The sequence below is a fragment of the Oreochromis niloticus genome, linkage group LG6 (assembly GCF_001858045.2).
Source record: "Oreochromis niloticus isolate F11D_XX linkage group LG6, O_niloticus_UMD_NMBU, whole genome shotgun sequence".
NCBI classification, from domain to species: Eukaryota; Metazoa; Chordata; class Actinopteri; order Cichliformes; family Cichlidae; genus Oreochromis; species Oreochromis niloticus.
In genome coordinates, this window is record NC_031971.2 from 9148446 (window position 1) to 9162460 (window position 14015).

The 14015-nt window shown below is 39.7% G+C and overlaps 2 long non-coding RNA genes across 3 annotated transcripts; both read right to left on the reverse strand.

Annotated features, from left to right (window-relative positions):
• Positions 1 to 1971: 1971 nt before the first annotated feature.
• Positions 1972 to 3608, reverse strand: LOC109202574 (uncharacterized). Its single transcript, XR_002062505.2, has 4 exons — positions 2867 to 3608; positions 2393 to 2601; positions 2166 to 2277; positions 1972 to 2050 (listed from the first exon to the last, which is right to left on the reverse strand). It is a non-coding gene; the product is annotated as an uncharacterized LOC109202574 (long non-coding RNA).
• A 4458-nt stretch (positions 3609 to 8066) lies between these two features.
• LOC106097775 (uncharacterized) lies at positions 8067 to 12577 on the reverse strand. Of its 2 annotated transcripts, XR_002062507.1 has the most exons (7): positions 12545 to 12577; positions 12315 to 12448; positions 12085 to 12173; positions 8963 to 9058; positions 8490 to 8698; positions 8263 to 8374; positions 8067 to 8145 (listed from the first exon to the last, which is right to left on the reverse strand). It is a non-coding gene; the product is annotated as an uncharacterized LOC106097775 (long non-coding RNA). The 2 variants fall into 2 exon arrangements; XR_003220338.1 differs by lacking the exon at positions 8263 to 8374 and having other exon boundaries at positions 8094 to 8145; positions 12315 to 12566.
• Positions 12578 to 14015: the final 1438 nt, after the last annotated feature.

The following is a 14015-nucleotide window of genomic DNA, read 5'->3' on the forward strand; positions in this document are numbered from 1 at the left end:
TTGGACAGAGAGGACAGATGGTTTGAAAGAGGAGTGAAAGAGGCCATCTATGTCCACTGTGAGCGACCATCTTTGAACAGAGGCGGTGGTTTACGACACCAACTGTCTGCCATCTATAATCCAGTTTTGAGTTCCCTCCTCAGACGCCTTAACGCCCACTCACATCCTGGGCCATCTGACCTCAGGAATTCACATGACAAGGTGGGGCCAGGTTTCACAATGAGCTCACCCGAAACCCTGGCTGATTAGGTCCCACACCCGCTTTCACACCTTGGCGCATGTGATTAGAGGATCACCAGGGGGTCCTTTGTCCCTCATTGGGGGGGATACTCCCACTGGGTTTAAATCTGGGACTCTCGGCCATTTGACCTTAGAACTGAAGAAGCTTCTCGGATGAGAGGTGAAACGTCTTCAAGCAACTTAAAGAAGTCCAGATGCTTTTCTTTGCAAACTCCTTTGACTATCTGTTACTACTACACAATGTACAGCTATCACTGATAGTACCTCACTGTTAGTATGAATTAAACACTTGCTAATACCTTACTAAAACATTAATAATTCTTAACACTGGACATTATTATTAAGTGCTACCAAAAACCTAAGTTTTACATACATCCCGTACATCTGTGATTTTAAATATCTGGGTACAGGTTGCAATGTGTGCTGTGAAAATTTATAGCAATTCCACATGCTTAGTTTTTTTCTTTCTTCCTGCTGGTGACTCCCATGATGCAGTGGGGCTCCAGTCACTCCAGGCTCCCTTGCGGTGCTGAAAAATAGACCGCACACGAACGCGTGCCTCGTACCTCTCGCCTCGTATCAGCAAATCTGGCTCCAGCTCTGCCTTGCACTCCTGTCCACATTGAATGCCACGTTTTTTGTGCACAGCAGGATCCTGACACACAGAAAGCAGCGCGGGGTTGAGAATGAATCTTGCTTGGATTCACACAGCCACAGGGTTGTCATTTAAATGTGCACTTTTAAGATCACTTTACACTTAAACTTGTTCACATTGTGTCACAAAATCTAAACTTACACTCCATGACTGATCCTGCTTCTTCCACTGCACTACACTTCTGTATGAACTGATCCTTACATGTTTAGGGACTTGGGACAACCAGGAAACAGAGGTGAAGTTGACTTTGGCTCCGCAGGAGGATTCACCTTTACTGCAAGATCACACACACAGTTGTTTTAGGTCACCATGAATAGCTCACATTGTAAATCACAAAGAGCAAATATATTATACTGTAGATTACACTCACTACGACAGGATGGCTTGAAGGGAGTAATTACACTCTTCATTTGGTTGCAGTTCAGATTGAGGGACAACTCATGGAAAGACAGAAACTGGAAAAAAAATGTTTGTCAACTTTCAAATTTGATTTAAAGTCACAGATTGGAGTCACAAATAGCCAATCAGACAGAGTAGGTATAAACAGAGAGCAGCCATAAAGAGAGAAGAGATGAAGCTTCTTTAAGACAGATAATGAGTACATGTATCACCGCTCAGTACAAGAGTAAAGTGGTGCAGCTTAAACTGTTCAACAGGCAAAAGTCTAGTAAAATAGAAATTAAAATATCAGAAGCAGAAAACGAGAATTAATAGATTCACTTAAAAGGTTTTTTTCTATATTTTCAGATTTCATTGCAATTTCAATTTCTTGCCATTAAAAAGAAGCAGGACAAAAGCCACAATTACCTTAAACTTCACTTCAAATACAGAACATGGAAAAGTCAAAGAGCATGATTCTGGCAAAAAAAACTATTTTTAAAGATCCCTGCTCACTGACCCCTCTCTCTCTTTCATTAACTGCGGTATATGTGCTTGATAATTTGGCTAACCAGTTTTTAAAATTAATCCAACATCGATCACTACTTAGACTACAAACAGAGATATAGGATATATGATTGTATATCTGGGGCTTGAAAACAATTAGATTTTTTTCACACACTCACAATGTATTCAATTTTAAAGATCAGGGAGCACTTCTTTAGGGCTGGTCTGGAGACATCAACAGGCTTTAGGTGACAGGAAGCGCTGTAAGAACTGAGAAAAACAAAAAAACAGTATTAATCTCTTTTGGTGCACATGATGACAGGTGTGATTTATGTAATGTGAGTATTATCTGTTGAGGATTTCTCTTTGTGACTGAGGTCCTTACAGGCGTCGAGATTTATAGTGAGCATCTATCGTGCATGCAGTGTCATCAGACACGTATTTGCTTTTCCACAAACATGTGATGTTTCTATTGTAGTCAGTGTGGCAAGTGAGATCTGTGAGAATTAAAACAGGAGAAATGGGATGAAAATGAGTAAATGTCAAAAAACAGATCTTAAAGTTAGATATATGATATAAATCAAGAGGGGGGGGAAAAAGAAGACGACTAACTCTTTGGAAGGCGGGGACACTCCTCACTTTTGCAGACCAGTAGCAGTGGCAGCAGAATAAACAAGGAAAGGGTTTTCTTGTTTCTCTCCATACTTCAAGTAGTCAGTTTTCTTCCTTAGAGACCGCTGGGATGGTTTGTTTCCAAAGTTTAGTCACTCAAAGAGTTGAAGGATTGTACTCACTTCAGTACTGACTGCTTCTTGATTCTCCTGCACAGATAAGTATACATGAATGAAGTAAAACATCATGGGGCTGATAAGATACAGATGTCAGTCTGATTCTTCACTCTTTTTTTGTGCATGCAGTCACACACAAACACATATAGAAATACATATAAACGAATGCAACAAGAATAAGCAGTCCTATAAACAGGTGATAAAACAGAAGATGTTTCACATCCTGCCTCATTTTGTCCTCTGTGCTTCCACTTACACAGACTAAGAAAACAGTCAACGACTTCAGTCAGTGACTTACCTGCTGGTTGACCTGCGACTGATCTGCTCGCAACTGCTGATTTGATTCCATCTGATATACTGTCAAAGAGCATCATGGGACATCTTTGCGTATTACCTGAACCACCCGAAAAAATTCAGCTGATTAATAAGGTTGTATTTACTAGTATACCTATAAACATACAGTTCGGTGGAAACCACCTCCTCCTGGGTTTTTCTTTCAGTTTTATCTGTTTTTATTCATTCTTTTTCTTCTTTGACTGAAGTACAAACTCTCAGTTCCTCCAGGATGCAGCATTTTTGAGTGTGCACAGCAACACATACATAAACACAGCGTGTTATGTATATTAATGCATTAGCAGTAGCTGCGTTTGCATGTTAAACACACTGACATTTAAACTGTATTAAAAACAGGATGAACAATTAAATGTGTTTGTTCAGATTTAGTGTTTTGCATCCATGTGCAAGCTAACCTAGAAAAGTTCACCCAAACTTTTCTTTTTATCGTGATCAGTACAAACATGTTAAGTTTAAATGGACAGTGCTGAAGTTTTAGGTTCTCTATGTGTTTAGATTCTTATTTGCATTATATATAAAATCACATATAGTATTTGGACTTTATCTCAAACATATGGCCAGAGTCTGGAAATGATTTTCAGCTAAAATCTATTTCACAGTTAAAACAGTTGCTTCTTGCAGGATGTGGAGCAAAAGAGTGGAAGCAGCTCAATCACCTACTTAAGAGCTCCTGGAGCAGACCAGTGTGCCAGGTTAGGGAGTATAGTTAAGAAGGGTTTTAATTTAGATAGTAATGGTTGAAGCTTATGTTATTGGCTTGTTTATAGTACGTGTTGGAAATGTGTATATGTTTGTTATGTGCTCTAATGTTATTGTATGTTTGTTTGTGTGGAGGGTTGTGTTTTCATTTTGATTAGTTAACCCCCATACTTGGGCTAGTCCGGATGCTCACCTGAAAAGGTAGAGTATAAAGGAAGCCATTTTGTTTTTAGTTGGTGTTTGTGCTGTTAACATGTGCCTTCTTTAATAAAGTGCCAGTCCATGGATATATTTTATTCCAGTCTTGCGTCACATTATTGGAAAGAACCTATGACCGCCGGCCAAAACTGACACGGACGGAGATTGTTAAAGTTGTTAGCATCTAAAGAAGGTTTTTTCAGTATAGCATTGACTGAAGCAATCTTGAATAAGGAGGGAACGATACCGGTGGTGAGTGAAGAGTGAATGATAGCAGAAAGGAAGAGAGGCAGGATTTCACAAGCCCTGTAGGCATAGGGTCAAGATGACATGTGGCAGGCTTTGATTTACATATGAACTCAGAAATGTCAGTTAATGAGGAAGATGAAAAGTGGGAAACGGCTTAAAATGGAGAAAAGGTTCTGGAAGGGGGGGGGTAGACACAACATTTCAACTGAGTTGCTGGTGGATGTTATTGATTTTGTAGTCCAGAACAGCATCAGAGAGTTACAGGTTTCAGAAGAATAGAAGTGTGGTGTATATTGTTGGGGGGCTGAAGAAGTTTGTTGAGAACCAAAAACAAAATCCTTGTGTTACCCTCATAAGAACTGATAATACCTGAGTAGAAGCTTTGTTTGACCTTGTTGATGGAGTCTTTATACTGAAGTACATGGTATTTGTAGATTTCTGCATCAACAGTTAAGCCAGATTTTATATATCTACGCTCTAGCTGCCGAGCTTTGGCCTTCAATGCTCGGAGGTCATAGGTAAACCACGCAGCAGAGCGAGCTAAGGAAGCAGAGTGGGTTTTTACAGGAACCAGAGAATCAAGGACACTGAGTAAACAATTATTATAATATAACAACAAGTCATCGGGAGTAGAATAGAAGTCCGGAATCTGTATATTGTCCAATCTGGCAGTGAGATTGTCCATATCAATGTTCTTGATGTTGCGGAACCAGATGAGATGGGTTGGTTTGGTAGAAGAGCAGGTGAGAGTTTTGTCTTCACTTAACAAGAAACATGCGTTGTGTGACTATAAAGTTTATTCTTTTATCATCTTTTGATTCTTTTATTATGAACATACTGTGGTGGAGAACAAATCCCCCTCGCAGAAAAATAATGTCACAGTTAAAAAACTTGGTAGAACTTTATAATAATATCACACTTTTAAACATTATTGAGGAAATAACAAGTGTTGTTGGGATTAAATTTCATCTTTAAGGCTAATACTTGATGATTAGCAACACACATTTGTTGATCCTTTACTGCACACGATGTGTTGTAGAATAGTCTGGATTCACTCTGATGCTGGCAGACATAAACAGGGGGAAGACCCCTCACAGGAATGTGGATGGAGGTTGTGATAGCTACAAGACAACCCCCTTCTTTAACTCTACAGGCCAGACTGGAGAACGACAGGTGGTTGCCATGGTAATGGGAGTGTTGCCTGCAAAAGGGTCATCTCCATATAAGGCTGATATCCAGAGAGGTGCAGAAGAAGAAACGTGCGAAAGTATCAGACCAAAGGCCACCCTCAACTGATTCCATCAGTCATGTTGACATTCTGTTTCTGTGACCCGCCATAAAAGTCTAGACTACTTGGGTGTGCTGCTCTTTGTTCGTTTGGCTCTCCTGAGTGAGCAAGAGACACGGCAGCCGTTTTTTAACTTGAGCCTTCAAATGCTTAATAAATTTAAAACAATGCACTTTGAGCATGTTTGTCTTCTCTCTCTCAAAAATGAACCTAACAGTGTGTAATTCATGTTTTATATACAATTACTCCTCCTCAGTATGTCATTTTTAAATACAGATATATTTATACATCTGTTACTACTGTCTGTGAAGGTTCTCAGTCATCCAGGTCATCGTAGTCAAAGGAGTTTGCAAAGAAAAGCGTCTGGAGATCAGACACCAGCGAGGGAGGATAAGAAAGACAGATGCAACAACATTGTCATCCCCTATGCAGCCGGTGTATCAGAGAAACTCAGGAGAGTTTTCTCCAAGCACGACATCCCAGTGTACTTCAGACCCAGCAACACACTCAGACACAAACTGGTTCACCCGAAAGACAAAACTCCAAAACACAGACTGAACAACGTGGTGTATGCTGTACAGTGCAGCGAGGAATGCCCAGACCTCTACATTGGAGAGACCAAACAGCCACTTCACAAGCGCATGGCACAACATAGAAGAGCCACCTCCACAGGACAAGACTCAGCAGTCCATCTGCATCTTAAGGATAAAGGTCACTCTTTTGAGGATGCCAAGGTTCACATATTGGACAGAGAGGACAGATGGTTTGAAAGAGGAGTGAAAGAGGCCATCTATGTCCACTGTGAGCGACCATCTTTGAACAGAGGCGGTGGTTTACGACACCAACTGTCTGCCATCTATAATCCAGTTTGAGTTCCCTCCTCAGACGCCTTAACGCCCACTCACATCCTGGGCCATCTGACCTCAGGAATTCACATGACAAGGTGGGGCCAGGTTTCACAATGAGCTCACCCGAAACCCTGGCTGATTAGGTCCCACACCCGCTTTCACACCTTGGCGCATGTGATTAGAGGATCACCAGGGGGTCCTTTGTCCCTCATTGGGGGGGATACTCCCACTGGGTTTAAATCTGGGACTCTCGGCCATTTGACCTTAGAACTGAAGAAGCTTCTCGGATGAGAGGTGAAACGTCTTCAAGCAACTTAAAGAAGTCCAGATGCTTTTCTTTGCAAACTCCTTTGACTATCTGTTACTACTACACAATGTACAGCTATCACTGATAGTACCTCACTGTTAGTATGAATTAAACACTTGCTAATACCTTACTAAAACATTAATAATTCTTAACACTGGACATTATTATTAAGTGCTACCAAAAACCTAAGTTTTACATACATCCCGTACATCTGTGATTTTAAATATCTGGGTACAGGTTGCAATGTGTGCTGTGAAAATTTATAGCAATTCCACATGCTTAGTTTTTTCTTTCTTCCTGCTGGTGACTCCCATGATGCAGTGGGGCTCCAGTCACTCCAGGCTCCCTTGCGGTGCTGAAAAATAGACCGCACACGAACGCGTGCCTCGTACCTCTCGCCTCGTATCAGCAAATCTGGCTCCAGCTCTGCCTTGCACTCCTGTCCACATTGAATGCCACGTTTTTGTGCACAGCAGGATCCTGACACACAGAAAGCAGCGCGGGGTTGAGAATGAATCTTGCTTGGATTCACACAGCCACAGGGTTGTCATTTAAATGTGCACTTTTAAGATCACTTTACACTTAAACTTGTTCACATTGTGTCACAAAATCTAAACTTACACTCCATGACTGATCCTGCTTCTTCCACTGCACTACACTTCTGTATGAACTGATCCTTACATGTTTAGGGACTTGGGACAACCAGGAAACAGAGGTGAAGTTGACTTTTGGCTCCGCAGGAGGATTCACCTTTACTGCAAGATCACACACACAGTTGTTTTAGGTCACCATGAATAGCTCACATTGTAAATCACAAAGAGCAAATATATTATACTGTAGATTACACTCACTACGACAGGATGGCTTGAAGGGAGTAATTACACTCTTCATTTGGTTGCAGTTCAGATTGAGGGACAACTCATGGAAAGACAGAAACTGGAAAAAAATGTTTGTCAACTTTCAAATTTGATTTAAAGTCACAGATTGGAGTCACAAATAGCCAATCAGACAGAGTAGGTATAAACAGAGAGCAGCCATAAAGAGAGAAGAGATGAAGCTTCTTTAAGACAGATAATGAGTACATGTATCACCGCTCAGTACAAGAGTAAAGTGGTGCAGCTTAAACTGTTCAACAGGCAAAAGTCTAGTAAAATAGAAATTAAAATATCAGAAGCAGAAAACGAGAATTAATAGATTCACTTAAAAGGTTTTTTCTATATTTTCAGATTTCATTGCAATTTCAATTTCTTGCCATTAAAAAGAAGCAGGACAAAAGCCACAATTACCTTAAACTTCACTTCAAATACAGAACATGGAAAAGTCAAAGAGCATGATTCTGGCAAAAAAAACTATTTTTAAAGATCCCTGCTCACTGACCCCTCTCTCTCTTTCATTAACTGCGGTATATGTGCTTGATAATTTGGCTAACCAGTTTTTAAAATTAATCCAACATCGATCACTACTTAGACTACAAACAGAGATATAGGATATATGATTGTATATCTGGGGCTTGAAAACAATTAGATTTTTTTCACACACTCACAATGTATTCAATTTTAAAGATCAGGGAGCACTTCTTTAGGGCTGGTCTGGAGACATCAACAGGCTTTAGGTGACAGGAAGCGCTGTAAGAACTGAGAAAAACAAAAAAAACAGTATTAATCTCTTTTTGGTGCACATGATGACAGGTGTGATTTATGTAATGTGAGTATTATCTGTTGAGGATTTCTCTTTGTGACTGAGGTCCTTACAGGCGTCGAGATTTATAGTGAGCATCTATCGTGCATGCAGTGTCATCAGACACGTATTTGCTTTTCCACAAACATGTGATGTTTCTATTGTAGTCAGTGTGGCAAGTGAGATCTGTGAGAATTAAAACAGGAGAAATGGGATGAAAATGAGTAAATGTCAAAAAACAGATCTTAAAGTTAGATATATGATATAAATCAAGAGGGGGGGGAAAAAGAAGACGACTAACTCTTTGGAAGGCGGGGACACTCCTCACTTTTGCAGACCAGTAGCAGTGGCAGCAGAATAAACAAGGAAAGGGTTTTCTTATTTCTCTCCATACTTCAAGTAGTCAGTTTTCTTCCTTAGAGACCGCTGGGATGGTTTGTTTCCAAAGTTTAGTCACTCAAAGAGTTGAAGGATTGTACTCACTTCAGTACTGACTGCTTCTTGATTCTCCTGCACAGATAAGTATACATGAATGAAGTAAAACATCATGGGGCTGATAAGATACAGATGTCAGTCTGATTCTTCACTCTTTTTTGTGCATGCAGTCACACACAAACACATATAGAAATACATATAAACGAATGCAACAAGAATAAGCAGTCCTATAAACAGGTGATAAAACAGAAGATGTTTCACATCCTGCCTCATTTTGTCCTCTGTGCTTCCACTTACACAGACTAAGAAAACAGTCAACGACTTCAGTCAGTGACTTACCTGCTGGTTGACCTGCGACTGATCTGCTCGCAACTGCTGATTTGATTCCATCTGATATACTGTCAAAGAGCATCATGGGACATCTTTGCGTATTACCTGAACCACCCGAAAAATTCAGCTGATTAATAAGGTTGTATTTACTAGTATACCTATAAACATACAGTTCGGTGGAAACCACCTCCTCCTGGGTTTTTCTTTCAGTTTTATCTGTTTTTATTCATTCTTTTTCTTCTTTGACTGAAGTACAAACTCTCAGTTCCTCCAGGATGCAGCATTTTTGAGTGTGCACAGCAACACATACATAAACACAGCGTGTTATGTATATTAATGCATTAGCAGTAGCTGCGTTTGCATGTTAAACACACTGACATTTAAACTGTATTAAAAACAGGATGAACAATTAAATGTGTTTGTTCAGATTTAGTGTTTTGCATCCATGTGCAAGCTAACCTAGAAAAGTTCACCCAAACTTTTCTTTTTATCGTGATCAGTACAAACATGTTAAGTTTAAATGGACAGTGCTGAAGTTTTAGGTTCTCTATGTGTTTAGATTCTTATTTGCATTATATATAAATCACATATAGTATTTGGACTTTATCTCAAACATATGGCCAGAGTCTGGAAATGATTTTCAGCTAAAATCTATTTCACAGTTAAAACAGTTGCTTCTTGCAGGATGTGGAGCAAAAGAGTGGAAGCAGCTCAATCACCTACTTAAGAGCTCCTGGAGCAGACCAGTGTGCCAGGTTAGGGAGTATAGTTAAGAAGGGTTTTAATTTAGATAGTAATGGTTGAAGCTTATGTTATTGGCTTGTTTATAGTACGTGTTGGAAATGTGTATATGTTTGTTATGTGCTCTAATGTTATTGTATGTTTGTTTGTGTGGAGGGTTGTGTTTTCATTTTGATTAGTTAACCCCATACTTGGGCTAGTCCGGATGCTCACCTGAAAAGGTAGAGTATAAAAGGAAGCCATTTTGTTTTTAGTTGGTGTTTGTGCTGTTAACATGTGCCTTCTTTAATAAAGTGCCAGTCCATGGATATATTTTATTCCAGTCTTGCGTCACATTATTGGAAAGAACCTATGACCGCCGGCCAAAACTGACACGGACGGAGATTGTTAAAGTTGTTAGCATCTAAAGAAGGTTTTTTCAGTATAGCATTGACTGAAGCAATCTTGAATAAGGAGGGAACGATACCGGTGGTGAGTGAAGAGTGAATGATAGCAGAAAGGAAGAGAGGCAGGATTTCACAAGCCCTGTAGGCATAGGGTCAAGATGACATGTGGCAGGCTTTGATTTACATATGAACTCAGAAATGTCAGTTAATGAGGAAGATGAAAAGTGGGAAACGGCTTAAAATGGAGAAAAGGTTCTGGAAGGGGGGGGGTAGACACAACATTTCAACTGAGTTGCTGGTGGATGTTATTGATTTTTGTAGTCCAGAACAGCATCAGAGAGTTACAGGTTTCAGAAGAATAGAAGTGTGGTGTATATTGTTGGGGGGCTGAAGAAGTTTGTTGAGAACCAAAAACAAAATCCTTGTGTTACCCTCATAAGAACTGATAATACCTGAGTAGAAGCTTTGTTGACCTTGTTGATGGAGTCTTTATACTGAAGTACATGGTATTTGTAGATTTCTGCATCAACAGTTAAGCCAGATTTTATATATCTACGCTCTAGCTGCCGAGCTTTGGCCTTCAATGCTCGGAGGTCATAGGTAAACCACGCAGCAGAGCGAGCTAAGGAAGCAGAGTGGGTTTTTACAGGAACCAGAGAATCAAGGACACTGAGTAAACAATTATTATAATATAACAACAAGTCATCGGGAGTAGAATAGAAGTCCGGAATCTGTATATTGTCCAATCTGGCAGTGAGATTGTCCATATCAATGTTCTTGATGTTGCGGAACCAGATGAGATGGGTTGGTTTGGTAGAAGAGCAGGTGAGAGTTTTGTCTTCACTTAACAAGAAACATGCGTTGTGTGACTATAAAAGTTTATTCTTTTATCATCTTTTGATTCTTTTATTATGAACATACTGTGGTGGAGAACAAATCCCCCTCGCAGAAAAAATAATGTCACAGTTAAAAAACTTGGTAGAACTTTATAATAATATCACACTTTTAAACATTATTGAGGAAATAACAAGTGTTGTTGGGATTAAATTTCATCTTTAAGGCTAATACTTGATGATTAGCAACACACATTTGTTGATCCTTTACTGCACACGATGTGTTGTAGAATAGTCTGGATTCACTCTGATGCTGGCAGACATAAACAGGGGGAAGACCCCTCACAGGAATGTGGATGGAGGTTGTGATAGCTACAAGACAACCCCCTTCTTTAACTCTACAGGCCAGACTGTAGAACGACAGGTGGTTGCCATGGTAATGGGAGTGTTGCCTGCAAAAGGGTCATCTCCATATAAGGCTGATATCCAGAGAGGTGCAGAAGAAGAAACGTGCGAAAGTATCAGACCAAAGGCCACCCTCAACTGATTCCATCAGTCATGTTGACATTCTGTTTCTGTGACCCGCCATAAAAGTCTAGACTACTTGGGTGTGCTGCTCTTTGTTCGTTTGGCTCTCCTGAGTGAGCAAAGAGACACGGCAGCCGTTTTTAACTTGAGCCTTCAAATGCTTAATAAATTTAAAACAATGCACTTTGAGCATGTTTGTCTTCTCTCTCTCAAAAATGAACCTAACAGTGTGTAATTCATGTTTTATATACAATTACTCCTCCTCAGTATGTCATTTTTAAATGCAGATATATTTATACATCTGTTACTGCTACACCATGTACAGCTATCACTGATAGTAACTCACTGTTAGTATGAATTAAACACTTGCTAATACCTTACTAAACATTAATAATTCTTAACATTGTGACATTATTATTAAGTGCTACCAAAAACCTAAGTTTTACATACATCCCGTACATCTGTGATTTTAAATATCTGGGTACAGGTTGCAATGTGTGCTGTGAAAATTTATAGCAATTCCACATGGTTACTTTTTTCTATTCTTCCAGCTGGTGACACCCATGATGCAGTGGGGCTCCAGTCACTCCAGGCTCCCTTGCGGTGCTGAAAAATAGACCGCACACGAACGCGTGCCTCGTACCTCTCGCCTCGTATCAGCAAATCTGGCTCCAGCTCTGCCTTGCACTCCTGTCCACATTGAATACCACTTTTTTTGTGCACAGCAGGATCCTGACACACAGAAAGCAGCGCGGGGTTGAGAATGAATCTTGCTTGGATTCACACAGCCACAGGGTTGTCATTTAAATGTGCACTTTTAAGATCACTTTACACTTAAACTTGTTCACATTGTGTCACAAAATCTAAACTTACACTCCATGACTGATCCTGCTTCTTCCACTGCACTACACTTCTGTATGAACTGATCCTTTCATGTTCAGGGACTTGGGACAACCAGGAAACAGAGGTGAAGTTGACCTTTGGCTCCGCAGGAGGATTCACCTTTACTGCAAGATCACACACACAGTTGTTTTAGGTCACCATGAATAGCTCGCACTGTAAATCACAAAGAGCAAATATATTATACTGTAGATTACACTCACTACGACAGGATGGCTTGAAGGAAGTAATTACACCTTCATTTGGTTGCAGTTCGATTAAGGGACAACTCATGGAAAGACAGAAACTGGAAAAAAAATGTTTGTCAAACTTCAAATTTGATTTAAAGTCACAGATTGGAGTCACAAATAGCCAATCAGACAGAGTAGGTATAAACAGAGAGCAGCCATAAGAGAGAAGAGATGAAGCTTCTTTAAGACAGATAATGAGTACATGTATCACCGCTCAGTACAAGACTAAAGCGGTGCAGCTTAAACTGTTCAACAGGCAAAAGTCTAGTAAAATAGAAATTAAAATATCAGAAGCAGAAAATGAGAATTAATAGATTCACTTAAAGGTTTTTTCTATATTTTCAGATTTCATTGCAATTTCACTTTCTTGCCATTAAAAGAAGCAGGACAAAAGCTATAATTACCTTAAACTTCACTTCAAATACAGAACATGGAAAGTCAAAGAGCATGATTCTGGCAAAAAAACATTTTTAAAGATCCCTGCTCACTGACCCTCTCTCTCTTTCATTAACTGCGGTATAAGTGCTTGATAATTTGGCTAACCAGTTTTTAAAATTAATCCAACATCGATCACTATTAGACTACAAACAGAGATATAGGATATATGATTGTATATCTGGGGATTGAAAACAATTAGATTTTTTTCACACACTCACAGTGTATTCAATTTTAAAGATCAGGGAGCACTTCTTCCGGGCTGGTCTGGAGACATCAACAGGCTTTAGGTGACAGGAAGCGCTGTAAGAACTGAGAAAAACAAAAAAAACAGTATTAATCTCTTTTTGGTGCACATGATGACAGGTGTGCTTTATGTAATGTGAGTATTATCTGTTGAGGATTTCTCTTTGTGACTGAGGTCCTTACAGGCGTCGAGATTTATGGTAAGCATCTATCGTGCATGCAGTGTCATCAGACACGTATTTGCTTTTCCACAAACATGTGATGTTTCTATGTAGTCAGTGTGGCAAGTGAGATCTGTGAGAATTAAAACAGGAGAAATGGGATGAAAATGAGTAAATGTCAAAAAACAGATTTTAAAGTTAGATATATGATATAAATCAAGAGGGGGGGAAAAAAAGACGACTAACTCTTTGGAAGGCGGGGACACTCCTCACTTTTGCAGACCAGTAGCAGTAGCAGCAGAATAAACAAGGAAAGGGTTTTCTTATTTCTCTCCATACTTCAAGTAGTCAGTTTTCTTCCTTAGAGACTGCTGGGATGGTTTGTTTCCAAAGTTTAGTCACTCAAAGAGTTGAAGGATTGTACTCACTTCAGTACTGACTGCTTCTTGATTCTCCTGCACAGATAAGTATACATGAATGAAGTAAACATCATGGGGTGATAAGATACAGATTCAGTCTGATCTTCACTCTTTTTTTGTGCATGCAGTCACAGAAATACCATATAAACGAATGCAACAAGAATAAGCAGTCCTATAAACAGG